The sequence below is a fragment of the Schistocerca cancellata genome, chromosome 2, assembly GCF_023864275.1.
Source record: "Schistocerca cancellata isolate TAMUIC-IGC-003103 chromosome 2, iqSchCanc2.1, whole genome shotgun sequence".
Classification (NCBI taxonomy): Eukaryota; Metazoa; Arthropoda; class Insecta; order Orthoptera; family Acrididae; genus Schistocerca; species Schistocerca cancellata.
The window spans coordinates 839,004,631-839,019,602 of NC_064627.1; the positions used below are offsets into that span (position 1 = coordinate 839,004,631).

A 14,972-nucleotide genomic window follows, 5' to 3' on the forward strand; every position below is an offset into this window, starting at 1 on the left:
AGAACAGAGTATACCATGGCAGTCGGTGTTATGTTTCTCAGTATTGTCGGTTTGGTCTGGATCTTACGTTCAACAGTTCAAATTTTATCCTTCACATTTTTACTGCAGAAGACTTTCGCTATTTCTTTTCAGTGCTCTGAGTCTTTTGCGTTTTATTTTCTTTATTCTGTTGTACTATGTGATATGCATATAACACTATCCATTGGACCTCAGCCTGATATTTATACACAAATATTAGAAAGTCAGTACTTTATATGTAAGTGGACTGTAAGTAACAAATCATTAATAGTGTAGCATTAATAATACAATGAAGGCTTTCAGGGTTGGTGTTTACTTCTGTAAAACCTGCCGGGCTTCGAGGCTGCGATCGATATACAAAACTGTTTACTAACTCTTCGTCTCCGACAGTGGGACACATCCTCAGCTCTCAGTTTTGTTGCTGAGATCGCCTCTCGCAATTGTGGACGAGACGTTAGTAAACAGTTTCAGACATCGGCCATTGACATTAAGGCCGGAGGTTTAAACAAAAGTGTATCACTGCAGCAGCACAAAGTGGCGTTAATCCATTTGTTAAGTCACTCTCGAGTCAGTTGCTACCTTGTATAGAAATGCACTAGTTTTTTGCCACAGTGTAGAAAATGTTATAGGTAGCTGTTGCAGTGACATCTTAATCGTGGCTGTTAATGACGTCGCATGTGGAAATATTTGGGGTAATTTATGGCACACTGTGAAAACAGGCATTCACAGGAAAGTGTAGCAGTGATAAAGCAGTATCCGAGTTTTCTAGTGAGGAGCGTTAGTCGATGTTGAAGAAAATCTCAGACTACATTCCTCATTGCGACTGCCATAATAATAATAATAATAATAAATAATAATAACAATCACCTTACTTCATTGTGGAACCTGAGGCATCTAGGTTAGATTCGGAGATTCCCTCAACTGGAATCATTACTATAATTTCATTGGTCTTGACGTCGTAAATTCTTATCACTTATGTGTATCAGTGCACACCTGAGGAATTTGCACAGCAAGGAAATGATTCGGGAAGAGTACTTGTTCCAGAAGCATTTCTTCGTTCTCAGTCTACCCAAGTCTACCCAAAGAGGAAAGATATGTGCCAGGGCCTATGGCAATAGTGACCACGCCGAAAAAGTTTCCGTGTTACAGAGTCATGATTTTGTCTCCAGGCGAAGAAAGGTGACTCAAACATTTTAGACAAATACAAATAGCGGCAACATGCCAACGTGGGCAGGTTGAAACTCTGCTAAAGTGCTTGTTGTCAATCTTCAATCATAGATTCTCGGTGTAGCTGTGCTGTGTTCGGCGATAGCGGCGTGTGCGATGAGACGTGAGGGATCCCCGCCACGGACTCCTGCCTGCTCGCTGCGCTCTTCTGCGGCTCCCACACTTTCTCCGCAGATCGGGATCCTCCGCCAGTACCTGCCGCCTCGGTCACGCTGTCTTTTGCTCATTTCAGAGCCGTTATTGCCTCGGAAATGACGATTTTGCGACATCGCTCCTGGGACGGTTATTTTCCAGCGGCTTCGTGCTTTAGTGGATGCTCGTTATTGCAAAACGTCTCGCTGCAGCTGTTCGAAGCTCCGTTTTGCCTGCGATTGCATTTCTTCTTCTCAAGACAGTGTTCCGTCTGTTTTTTTCTACATCTTCGTCGACACTCGTTGCACGGGGATCACCATCGCATTTCTTCACCCAGTAAATTTCTTCTCTTTTTTATCTCACACTGAGGTGATAAGAATGTGATGGGATAGCGAGATGCACATAAACAGAATGGGGCAGTATCGCGTACACGAGGTATAAAAGGGCAGAGAATTGGCGGAGACGTCAGTTGTACTCAGATAGTTCATTTGAAAAGGTTTCCGGCGTGATTTGGGCAGCACAACAGAAATTAACAGACTTTGATGAGGGAATGGTATTGGAGCTCTACGCATGGAACATACCATTTCGGAAATCGTTAGGGAATTAAAGATTCCGAGATCCACAATATCGAGAATGTGCCGAGAATACCATATTTCAGGTATTACTTTTCACCAGGGCCGACGGTCTTCACTTAACGACTGAGAGCAACGGCGTTTGCATAGAGTTATCAGTCTTAATAGACAAGGTACACTGCGTTAAATAACCGGAGAAATCAATGAGGGATGTTAGGGCAGCGCAGTGAAATCTGAATGGGCCGTGGCACCAGACGACAGACACGAGTGTCTCTGCTAACAGCACGACATCGTCTGGAGCGCCTCTCCTGGACTCGCGGCCATATGAGTGGGTCTGGTCAGATGAGTCCTGATTTCAGTTAGTAAGAGCTGATGGTATGCAGTGTGGCGCAGATCCCACGAAGCTATGGACTCAAGTGGTCAACAAGCCACTTTGCAAGGTGCTGGCGGCTCTATAATTGTGTGGGCTGTGTTTATAGGAAATGCACTGGCACCTCTGGTCCAGCTGAACCGGTCATTGACCATTTGCAGCCATTAATGAACTTCATGTTCCCAAACAACGCTAGAATTTTTATGGATGACAGTGCGCTAAGTCGCCGGACTACAATTGTTTGCGATTGAAGAGCATTCTAGATAATTTGAGCGAATGATTTTGCGAGCCAGATCACCCGACGTGAATCCATTGAACATTTGTGGGACGTAATGGAGAGGTCAGTCCGTGCACAAAATCCTGCACCGGAAACACTTTTGCAGTTATGGACGGCTATAGAGGCAGCCGAAGCTCGTGGTCTTGCGGTAGCGTTCCCGCTTCCCGCGCACGGGGTCCCGGGTTCGATTTCCGGCAGGGTCAGCGATTTTCCCTGCCTCGAGATGACTAGGTGTTGTTGTTGTGTCACCTTCATCCCTGTTACGGTTGGAGGAAGGCAATAGCAAATCACCTCCGCTAGGACCTTGCCTAGTCGGCGCTGCAGGTCTTCCGCTTCGTCCCCTACGCTCCTTGGGGTATGGGACCTCATTATCATCGTCGTAGAGATAGCATGATAAATATCGGTTATTCAGAACTGAAATACCGGTATCGGTTTTAACCGGTCGTTTTATACCATTCCTAAGGTACTGCAGTTCTGCTAACAGTCATGCAGTGGGCGAAGAGAGTGCTGTTACGCGGGGTGACTCTACGTGTCACAGATAACTAAATAACTAACTCAAAAATACTTAGGAAAGTTTGAGAAGTTTACGGCTGTTGAATTCGCGTCTCCACCGTAGATTCCCTGCGTGTCAGACAATTTTAAAGAAACCACATGGCTGTCGACAGACGTGGATGTGGGGGTGTCTGGAGCAGGTCTGCCTGGCGGGCAGGAAAGCGGCCGGGGCCGGAGCAGGTGACATGCAAGAGCCGGGGCAGAGCCAAGACCTGGGAGCAGGTAGCAGGTAGCAGGCGGCTGGTTCGCCTCCGCAGGGCCGCCCCGCCGCCACCCTGCCGCCGCCGCCGCCGCCGCCACAGCCGCCGCCGTCGCGGGGACCAGACACGCCGGCTGCGGAGAAAGCAGCGACCGCCTGCCTACCTCTTCCCACGGCCCAAACACCGGCTGGCTCACCTCACCTCACCTCACCTGCTGCCCAAGCTGTCCCACGTCCCTGCTGCACAGGACACACCACGCACAACATCGACCGTAGACACACGTCTAAAAATGCACTCTGATGTCCAAAACTTAAGGACGAGAGTAACTTTCGTACGATGTGTCACTGCCATATAACATAGTCCGCTGACTCTTGGACCAGACTTAGAAAGTAATGCTACAGTATGGTAACGACATGCGGACTAGTAGTACGTTAACAGTCATATACAGCAAAATAGATAGGTTTACTGATAAAGAGTTGAATGATATGCACGTGATGTATGCTTTCAGAGAATACTCGCTCCGATAGCAGAAAGCATTAAGGCGCCCGTTTCTGAAGCACGAAGAGGCGCACCCGCCCCCGGATCGAATCCTCCTGGGGTAACAACGATGGGGGCCGGTGTGCGGGCCAGCGTGCATGTGGTTTTTACGCGGTTTTCTACATCTCAGTTGGTGAATACCGGCCGGATATCCGCTCCTGCAGACATTTAGAAAACGTTCTGACAATGGGACGTGTTTATTCTGGGCGCAGACAGTTGGCGGTAGAAGCGCCGTCAGGAAAGATGTCCAGCCACCATCCACTACTAAAATTGCCAGTATCCATATAACTGGAATATCAGCAATGACACGAACAGAAATAACACGTGTATTCGAAGACAGTAATTGCACCGATTAAAACCGCGGTTCACGGTTAACCCTCCGGACATTACAAAAGGGGGGATATGGTTCATCTACGTCTACATCTACAGACATACTCCGCAAGCCACCTGTCGGTGTGTGGCGGAGGGTACCTTGAGTACCTCTATCGGTTGTTGCTTCTACTCCGGTCTCGTATTGTTCGTGCAGAGAAAGATTGTCAGTATGCCTCTGTGCGGGTTCTAATCTCTCTGATTTTATCCTCGTGGTCTCTTCGCGTGATATACGTAGGAGGGAGCAATATACTGCTTGACTCCTCGGTGAAGGTATGTTCTCGAAACTTCAACAATAACTTGTACCTAGCTACTGAGCGTCTCTCTTCCAGACTTTTCACTGGCGTTTATCTATCACCTCCGTAACGTTTACGCGATTACTAAATGATCCTGGGACGAAGCGCGCTGCTCTCCGTTGGATCTTTTCTACTAGGATGTGTCCTTATCACGGGTGGCAGTGCATGCAGTGCAACGTACTCCCACAAGGTTGTTGAGTTCTTGTGGTGAGCGCTCCATTCCTCTACCGGTACGATTGACAACTGGTGCACGATCGTTGGCGTATGTGAACAAGCTGCAGTACGTCTCCCAACGCATCCCACACGTGATCGATGGGATTCGCGTCAGGGGAACGGCAAGGCCAGTCCATTTGCTGAAGACCCTCTCGTTCAAAGAGCTCCTCTACCTGAGCTGTTCCATGCGGTCACGCAATGTCATCCATAAAAGTGAAGTCAGGGCCGAATACACTCATGCAAAGACGGACGTGGGGAAGGACTACTTGACCGCTTGGTGCGCCATGTTGAAATATTTGGTGGTCAGTGCCGCCATGCAACATTATGCCGTCCCATTCCGTAACAGTTTGACCATCAAAATGATCATGTTCGATAATTCTGGACGTAGCCCCACAATTATGGTGAGAGGTGCGGACACATAATGTACCAAAGGACCCGTCGAACGTAGTGATTTTTGTGGTCGAGGTGTTATGGTCTGAGGAGACATAATGGTGCTTGAGGGTACTGACCTCCAAATCTTTCAAAGCGGTACACTCACCACTCAACGTTACTGTCACACTGCCCAAGGGCGTATTTTCAGGGGTGCATTCGTCCCTCGCGTCATTTTTGTGGACGAAAATGTGCGACCACCTCGAACTTAGGAGGTGGAGGAACTCTAGGAACGAGAGGATATTCGTCCAATGGACTGTTCTGCCCGTTCACGGACTTAAATCCCAATGAATACTTGTGGAATCCGTTGGGTGACGTGTCGCAGCTCGTCCCACGTACCAAGAACTGGCCAATCTTTTGGCCTGCATGCTAGCTCGTTGGACAGCATTCATTGCCGTCCACGGTGCTCACACACATTCCTTTGGTAATGTTCAGTGCATCATCATGAATCTCTGTGACTTCAGTGTAATTATTGTCTTCGACTAAAATTGTAATTTCTGTTCGACTCACAGAATACTTCCTTCAGTTACCTTCTGTACTAATCAGCAGCAATTCTTTCTGAGTTTGGTCCAAGTTTCATCAAGCTATGTTGCTCGGCAGTGCACATCATGTGACAGTTGCTTTCGTTCTTAAGCTTTGCATAGTGAACTCGACCACAAGCGAAGAAAGTTCGGGGTTTGTTCACGCATATTTTCTGAGTATTTTGAGGAATCCGTCGCCTTTTCTGTTTCGTTACAGAGCAGAGACATTTAGTTAGATTCCTTTCCCCTATTTATATTTGTATCTGCAGTGCACGGAAAACATCAATGTAGCACTGGAAACAAAGATGGCAGGCGTTGTGTGTCTCGATCCTGTCTCGGATTTGTTTTTCCGGTAGTGTTAGTTTTAAACTGATAATCGTATGGCATTATTGGCTAGAAGAACCTACTGCGCGTATTTCGACCGCTTGGTGCAAGTATTTATATTTCACGTCACCTCGGCGACAAGTTGAGATGGAGTGACGAGGGCAACAAAAACACCCAATCTCCGAAAGATGAAAATCTCCGAAATGGCCGGGAATAGATGAAGGAAGCCCGCGATTTAGAGACCACTAGACTACGAGATGCGGACTAGTTGTAGCCTCGCGGGATTAGCCGAGTGGTCGAGGGCGCTGCAGTCATAGACTGTGCGGCTGGTCCCGGCGGAGGTTCGAGTCCTCCCTCGGGCATGGGTGTGTGTGTTTGTCCTTAGGATAATTTAGGTTAAGTAGTGTGTAAGCTTAGGGACTGATGACCTTAGCAGTTGAGTCTCATAAGGTTTCACACACATTTGAACATTGGACTAGTTGTACGTTAACAGTCATATACAGCAAAATGGATAGGTTTACTGATAAAGAGTTGAATGAAATGCTTGTAATGTATGCTTTTAGTGAATACTCGCTTGGAAAGCAGAAAGCATCAAGGCGCCCGCTTCTGCAGCACGAAGAGGCGCACCCGCTCCCGGATCGAATCCTCCACGCGTAATAACGATGCTGGCCGGTGTGCGGGCCAGCGTGTATGTGGTTTTTAGGTGGTTTTCTAAATCTCACTAGGTGAATAACGGCCGGATTCCCGCTCCTGCAAACATTTAGGAAACGTTCTGACAGTTGGACATGTGATTTAATCTAGTCGCAGACAGGTGGCGGGAGAGGCGGCGTCAGGAAAGACGTCCAGCCACCATCTACCACTAAAATTGCCAGTATCCATATAACCAAGTCAGAAGGAAACGTGTAAAAGTAAGAGGAAGGAGAAGAAGAAACGTTGCTTCACTGAATGCAGTGAAAGAGCGATACAACGACGCTATGAAGCGACGGCAACCACATAACCGTAGACTTTTTCATTGATCTGTGTTTTGTGTTGTACGCTTCAGTGGTGGCATATTAAATGCTTTTTCCATTGTTGTGAAACTATTTTCGCATGAGCAAAGGTATTTGATGAAAAAAATGAGTAAATCTTAATTACATTAGTACTAGCGATCTGCCGTGGCTTCACAAGTGTAACACTATGTACACTCCTGGAAATGGAAAAATGAACACATTGACACCGGTGTGTCAGACCCACCATACTTGCTCCGGATACTGCGAGAGGGCTGTACAAGCAATGATCACACGCACGGCACAGCGGACACACCAGGAACCGCGGTGTTGGCCGTCGAATGGCGCTAGCTGCGCAGCATTTGTGCACCGCCGCCGTCAGTGTCAGCCAGTTTGCCGTGGCATACGGAGCTCCATCGCAGTCTTTAACACTGGTAGCATGCCGCGACAGCGTGGACGTGAACCGTATGTGCAGCTGACGGACTTTGAGCGAGGGCGTATAGTGGGCATGCGGGAGACCGGGTGGACGTACCGCCGAATTGCTCAACACGTGGGGCGTGAGGTCTCCACAGTACATCGATGTTGTCGCCAGTGGTCGGCGGAAGGTGCACGTGCCCGTCGACCTGGGACCGGACCGCAGCGACGCACGGATGCACGCCAAGACCGTAGGATCCTACGCAGTGCCGTAGGGGACCGCACCGCCACTTCCCAGCAAATTAGGGACACTGTTGCTCCTGGGGTATTGGCGAGGACCATTCGCATCCGTCTCCATGAAGCTGGGCTACGGTCCCGCACACCGTTAGGCCGTCTTCCGCTCACGCCCCAACATCGTGCAGCCCGCCTCCAGTGGTGTCGCGACAGGCGTGAATGGAGGGACGAATGGAGACGTGTCGTCTTCAGCGATGAGAGTCGCTTCTGCCTTGGTGCCAATGATGGTCGTATGCGTGTTTGGCGCCGTGCAGGTGAGCGCCACAATCAGGACTGCATACGACCGAGGCACACAGGGCCAACACCCGGCATCATGGTGTGGGGAGCGATCTCCTACACTGGCCGTACACCACTGGTGATCGTCGAGGGGACACTGAATAGTGCACGGTACATCCAAACCGTCATCGAACCCATCGTTCTACCATTCCTAGACCGGCAAGGGAACTTGCTGTTCCAACAGGACAATGCACGTCCACATGTATCCCGTGCCACCCAACGTGCTCTAGAAGGTGTAAGTCAACTACCCTGGCCAGCAAGATCTCCGGATCTGTCCCCCATTGAGCATGTTTGGGACTGGATGAAGCGTCGTCTCACGCGGTCTGCACGTCCAGCACGAACGCTGGTCCAACTGAGGAGCCAGGTGGAAATGGCATGGCAAGCCGTTCCACAGGACTACATCCAGCATCTCTACGATCGTCTCCATGGGAGAATAGCAGCCTGCATTGTTGCGAAAGGTGGATATACACTGTACTAGTGCCGACATTGTGCATGCTCTGTTGCCTGTGTCTATGTGCCTGTGGTTCTGTCAGTGTGATCATGTGATGTATCTGACCCCAGGAATGTGTCAATAAAGTTTCCCCTTCCTGGGACAATGAATTCACGGTGTTCTTATTTCAATTTCCAGGAGTGTATTTACGGACGGGTGACTTTTCTGGCGTAGCACTAGCAAATTATATACAGAAAACTTCCTCTTGAATCAGTCTATTTCTTAGCGAAAACCATATGAAAATCCCTATAGTAGTTTCTGGCGTTATGCTTCACATACTGGTAGAAAAAGGCGGCGGAGGACTATAATTTAGTAATATATATAGACTCTGAACTAGTCACAGAGACCGTGGATCCCTTATAGCAAAATACTCAGAAAATATCCCTGAACAACGACTGAAAATTTGTTGGTGGCTTTCGGGTGCACCCTGTCCACTGAGGGACTTTTCTATGTGAACTGAAAGTGAAATGCCGTACGAATTGTGCTGAAAGGAGTAGGAACGTCATGTAGAATTTCGCGGGAAAACCAGTGTTCCAAGTGTAGAATTTTGTTAACCTTCGCCTTAGCCTCTTATACAGGGGGGAGGAGAAAGTTTGCTCTTTCTTCGTAGAAGATACAACATTTTTCAATTTATGCCTGATTTTCACCTTTGTCTCTCTTATCACAGCTCATTCGACATTTAAAATAGTTACAGCTTTCTTCTATAATACCATTTCTCACCTGATATGTGTATTTAAGTGTAAGTCATCAATAAAAACAGAAAATATCACAAAAAAATTGGTTTAAGCACTGAAAGAGAATAAATAAAGGATGCTTTAGAACGAATAAGAAAACAAAGATTCTGTCTGATTATGTGACCTGATATATAAGAGATGTGAGGATAAAGATTATGCTTCAAAAAATGGTTCAAATGGCTCTGAGCACTATGGGACTTAACATCTATGGTCATCAGTCCCCTAGAACTTAGAACTACTTAAACCTAACCAACCCAAGGACACCACACACATCCATGCCCGAGGCAGGATTCGAACCTGCGACCGTAGCAGTCGCGCGGCTCCGGACTGAGCGCCTAGAACCGCTAGACCACCGCGGCCGGCAGATTATGCTTGAGAGAGGTTATCTTCTAGTGTAACCTCAGCCTTTGGCCATTACTAAACTTTAGCTGTCTGCACCAAGAACGTCGGTTTGCCATCCTCCGAACTTTGAACTGTCTTATCGATCCAGTTACAGGGGGACCTGCAGAGAGGTCCAGAATAAATGTAGACATTCTTGGACGGTTAGCATCTTTGCAAAAAATCACATATCGTTTGCAGATTTGCGAGGTAGCGTTGCCCATGGTTTTCTCAACAGATCTTGGAGCACGTTTTCCAGCAGATGGCAGTGCAGCAATGAATGAAGTAAAATTGTCGTTTGAGCAACGCAAGGCCATATTATAGTGGTACCGGAAGTATGAAAACGTGATGGACGTACAACAACAATGGCGTAATGTCTATGAAACTCAGCCACAAACATGTACAACAATTTATTGTATTTAGGATAAATTTGAAGCCGACGGTATTTTCAGGGTGCGCATAAGGAAGGGTCTAGCCTAACAGAAACATCAACAGGTCCAGCGCTGCTATGTTGTAACATTTTACTAGGCCACCTCAAAAATCTGTGAGGCAGGGTGCACGTGAAGGCGGGGTAAGTCTATCAAGCGTACGACGAATTCTGAATGCTGCAAAGTGGAAAGTGTACATTCAAAGATCGCTGCACCCTATAAACGAGAACGAGCCCGATCGAAGTATAGCGAGTCATTTGAAGGCATGCTTCGCGAGGATGAACGGTTTGCAGGGATGGTTATCTGGTCTGACAAGGCGCAGTTCAAAGTGAACGGTACTGTAAGCCGCCACAACTGTGTGTGCTGGGCTCCCGAAAATCCTCAAAAATCCTCACGTTCACGTGGACAAACATGTTAATCTACCGGGTGTTAATGTGTGGTATAGTTTGTCATCGCGCGGTTTGATTGGCCCATTCTTCTTTGAAGGTGCCATAGCAGGTGAAGTGTGTCTTCATGTGCTGCAAACATCGATTTTACCTGCCAACCGAGAGGTATTTGGAAATGAAAGGTTTTACCTACAACAAGACGGCGCTCAACCTCACTGCCACAGAGATGTCAGAGCCTACTTGGATGAAAATCTACCTGGACGATGGATTGGTCGAAGAGGAGCTGTTGAGTCAGCAACGCGGTCTCCAGACCTTACACCGTTTTGGCTTCTACCTATGAGGACCTTGGAAAATGAAGTTCATCAACAGAATCCAGCTACACTGTACGAGCTACGAGAAACCACCGCGGCGTCCTGTGCGGCTATCGCACCGGCAACATTTTACGGCCTAATTCCGTCAGCAGTTCAGTGGTTGTTAATGGAAGTCATTTTGAACACGTACTATAACCTTCCCTCCTCGCAAGAATTGTAATGGTATGTCATTTTGTTACACTAATATTAACTGTCAAAGAGTGTCTACATTTTTCTGGACCGCTCTGTATTTCGTGCGTGTGTGTGAATTCGTAAAGGACCAAACTGCTGACACCAACGGTCCCTACAATTACACACTACTTAAGCTAACTTATGCTATGAACAACACACACACTCATGCTCGAGGGAGGACTCGAACTTCCGGCGGGAGGGGCCGCGCAATTCGTAACACTGCGCCTCAAACCGCGCGGCCACTCCGCGCGTCTCTGTACTTCGTAACGTGGACTCAAAACTTCGGTACAACTCGACACATCTTGTAAGTAAGACTCACTTCATTGTGAGACTTGACTCCTGTCGAATGAGAGTTCAGGATGTGACTTTTGCACTACTGTAACTTATCGGTTATCAAAGATGTAGTATTCATACAATGTTGTATAAAGAAAACGGCGACGACGAAATCTAGCAGTGTACACTTGAGAAGTACGTCTGAGTGGAAATGGCGGCGACAGCGGCGCAGCGGGTGCCCGGCTGGTGGATGGGTGGGTGTGCGGCTACTTTCGAACGCGGAAGCCGGTCTAGCGTGGCGGAGTGGCCAGCAGGTTGTTTGCTGCCTGTCCGCTGTTCTCAGCTGTTACCGCACAGCGAGCCGCTCTGCTGCGCGGGTCGCCTACCTCGGGAAGTAGCAGGCGCGTAAACTGGCGGTTAGCAGCCACTCGGCATCAGCGGCAAAAAGTCATTGGTGTGATGTTATTAGCTAGTCGCCCCTCTATGTGCCCTCAAAATTGCAGTGATGCGTCGAGGCAACGATGGTACGATGTACTGGAATCGTTCAGATACTAGGGTGAATCGAATATAAACCGGCTTTATCTATAAGTTTATTTAAGCTTCAGTAAAATTCATGCACATGAACTTATTTTTCTATACACCTTCATGAACAGGAAACGCACTTCTCCCAGCGGACAGACAGCTTCCTGACACCGTTATCGTAAAATGAACTTGACTGTAACAGCAGCAAGTTGCCCTCGAACATTTCGACAGTGCCATCGCCGTCGAATCTCTGTCCTCTGACTGCTTCCTCTAGTGGTCTAAGCAAATGTTGAGAATTTTCCGGGTTGTATGGCCGTGGTCCATGGAACTATTCAATCCCTGACGTTTCGTCCAAGGCTACGTTGGACATCTTCGGAGGTGCTCCTGGCTGTGCTGAGTCTTGCCGACTGACGAGTCGGACGTCGAAGAGCGGCTTAAATACTGTGGAAAGTGCGGATGGTCTGGATTTCACGTGATAGCAGAGATAAACCTTGACAGAGATAAAAAATTTTAACTATCGATTATAGTACGCCAAAGATAAAAAACTTCTCATCGATTCTGTAGTGCCACATTCCATATATCACTGAGTTTCATGGCTTCTTCTTTTCTGTTAAAATTATCCCCATGTTTACATATTTCGATGGCTTCTCTACATACCCGTGGATAATAGATCGTCATAGTGCATAAAACTTCAGTTTCCGAAAATTTCACTATGTGATAACCTGATTGAAGAGCATGTTCCGCCACGGCTGATTTGTCTGTTTCTATTATCCACGGCTATATAGAGAAGCCATCGAAATATGTAAACATGGGGATAATTTTAACAGAAAAGAAGAAGCCTTGAAACTCCGTGTGTATCGACTGTGGTGCTGCAGAATCGATGAGAAGTTTTTTATCTTTGACGTACTGTAATCGATAGTTAAACATTTTTATCACTGACAAGGTTTATCTCTGCTATCGCGTGAAATCCAGACCATGCCCCTTTCCACAGTATTTGGGCCGCTCTTCGACGTCCGACTCATCAGTCGGGAAGACTCAGAACAACAAGGAGCACCTCCGAAGATATCCAACGTAGCCTTGAACGAAACATCTGGGATTGAAGAGTTCCGTGGGCCACTGCCATACAGCCCGGAAAAATTCTCAGCAGCTGAAACATGAGGTCGTGGAAGCCTTCATTGTATGACTAAGCAAATGTAATTCACAAGGCAATAAGTCCAGACTATAATTAGGGTGTTCTAGTGTGGTCCAGAACAATCCATGAATTTTTTGTTGAGTTCGGGCTCCTTTGTGGGGCCGAGAGTTGTCATGAGGCACGATCACACACCGGGTTAAAAATATCCATGGTTTTTCAGATCCAACAGTTATCAATAACATGAAGCGTTCACAGTACGGCTTTTTTTGTGGAGAAAATCGATGAAAAGAGCTCCTTTAAAATTAATGAAAACTGTTGCAAGGACGTTCTCTGCGTAGAGTCGGTTTTTGGCTTTGACGGGTGCATATTCGTCCGTTTCGCACCATTGAACGCTACTTTGTTTTCCGATTCCAGGGTGTAATGGTGCACCCAGGTTTCATCGCAGGTCAAACAAATCTTGACCTTCAGTTTGGCGCGTGTGTCAGTAGCTGTTTGCACACTTTGAGACACTGAAATTGGTGCTCTGCGGTGAAAAGTCGAGGATCCCACCTTGCGGATACTTTCCGAAATCCAAGGTTGTCAGTAATGATGGTCTGAGCACTACCGTAGCAAATGCCAACGCCAGCTGTTATTTCAGCTACTGTTATTCGGCATTCGTCTTCAGTAAGCTGGCTAACAATGCGGATATTCTCCTGAGTCATGCTGGTCCTCGGGCGACAGTGAGCAGTGAATTTGCGTGTTGTCAGATCATGTCGCATTGTCCTCTTGAAACGTGACATTTCCACCAGGATACTCTGACGCCAGGAAGGAATCCATATAGTCTGCAGGAACGTTCAACGTTCACACTACGTGCAGCTGTGATTGGCTCCTGCAGCTGAGCAATTGGGAATAATATACAGGGTGTTAAAAAAAGGTACGGCCAAACTTTCAGGGAACATTCCTCACACACAAAGAAAGAAAATATGTTATGTGGACATGTGTCCGGAAACGCTTACTTTCCATGTTAGAGCTCATTTTATTACGTCTCTTCAAATCGCATTAATCATGGAATGGAAACACACAGCAACAGAACGTACCAGTGTGACTTCAAACACTTTGTTACAGGAAATGTTCAAAATGTCCTCCGTTAGCGAGGATACATGCATCCACCCTCCGTCGCATGGAATCCCTGATGCGCTGATGCAGCCCTGGAGAATGGCGTATTGTATCACAGCCGTCCACAATACGTGCACGAAGAGTCTCTACATTTGGTACCGGGGTTGCGTAGACAAGAGCTTTCAAATGCCCCCATAAATGAAAGTCAAGAGGGTTGAGGTCAGGAGAGCGTGGAGGCCATGGAATTGGTCCGCCTCTAACAATCCATCGGTCACCGAATCTGTTGTTGAGAAGCGTACGAACACTTCTACTGAAATGTGCAGGAGCTCCATCGTGCACGAACCACGTGTTGTAAAGGAACATGTTCTAGCAGCACAGGTAGAATATCCCGTATGAAATCATGATAACGTGCTCCATTGAGCGTAGGTGGACGAAACTAAAATGAGCTCTTACATGGAAATTAACCGTCTCCGGACACATGCCCACATAACATCTTTTCTTTATTTGTGTGTGAGGAATGTTTCCTGAAAGTTTGGCCGTACCTTTTTTTAACACCCTGTATATTATTTGTAACACCCTAATATATATATATATATATATATATATATATATATATATATATATAAAGTGTTACTTCTTTCTTGGATTATTTATTTTTGTAATTTGATATGTTGTTCTATTGTTCTACTTAATAAAGACAGTCTCAATTCGACCTATTTATTATGTAGATTCTTTTACAAAACTAAAAACCCACGTGGGATGCGGATATTAGAGCTCTACCGAGTCCTACGAAAACATTGACTTTCATTGTGATACGACAGAGAAGTTCTCCCTTGACTTTCCAAAGTACACAAGACGTCGTTGTATCTTCTATGTGTTCCACTCTTCTGCCTTCGTCGAGTCGCACTACTGCTACGCTTCAGAATACTCCGATCTCTTACGACTCGTATTACCTCGAAAACTGTCCGCCTCAGACAGCTGACGA

At 47.1% G+C, this 14,972-nt stretch overlaps 1 protein-coding gene across 1 annotated transcript in view; it reads left to right on the forward strand.

The window, feature by feature from the left end:
* The window catches only part of LOC126162753 (probable chitinase 10), a 375,310-nt gene that overhangs the window by 179,863 nt on the left and 180,475 nt on the right, over positions 1-14,972 (forward strand). The window lies entirely within an intron of this gene.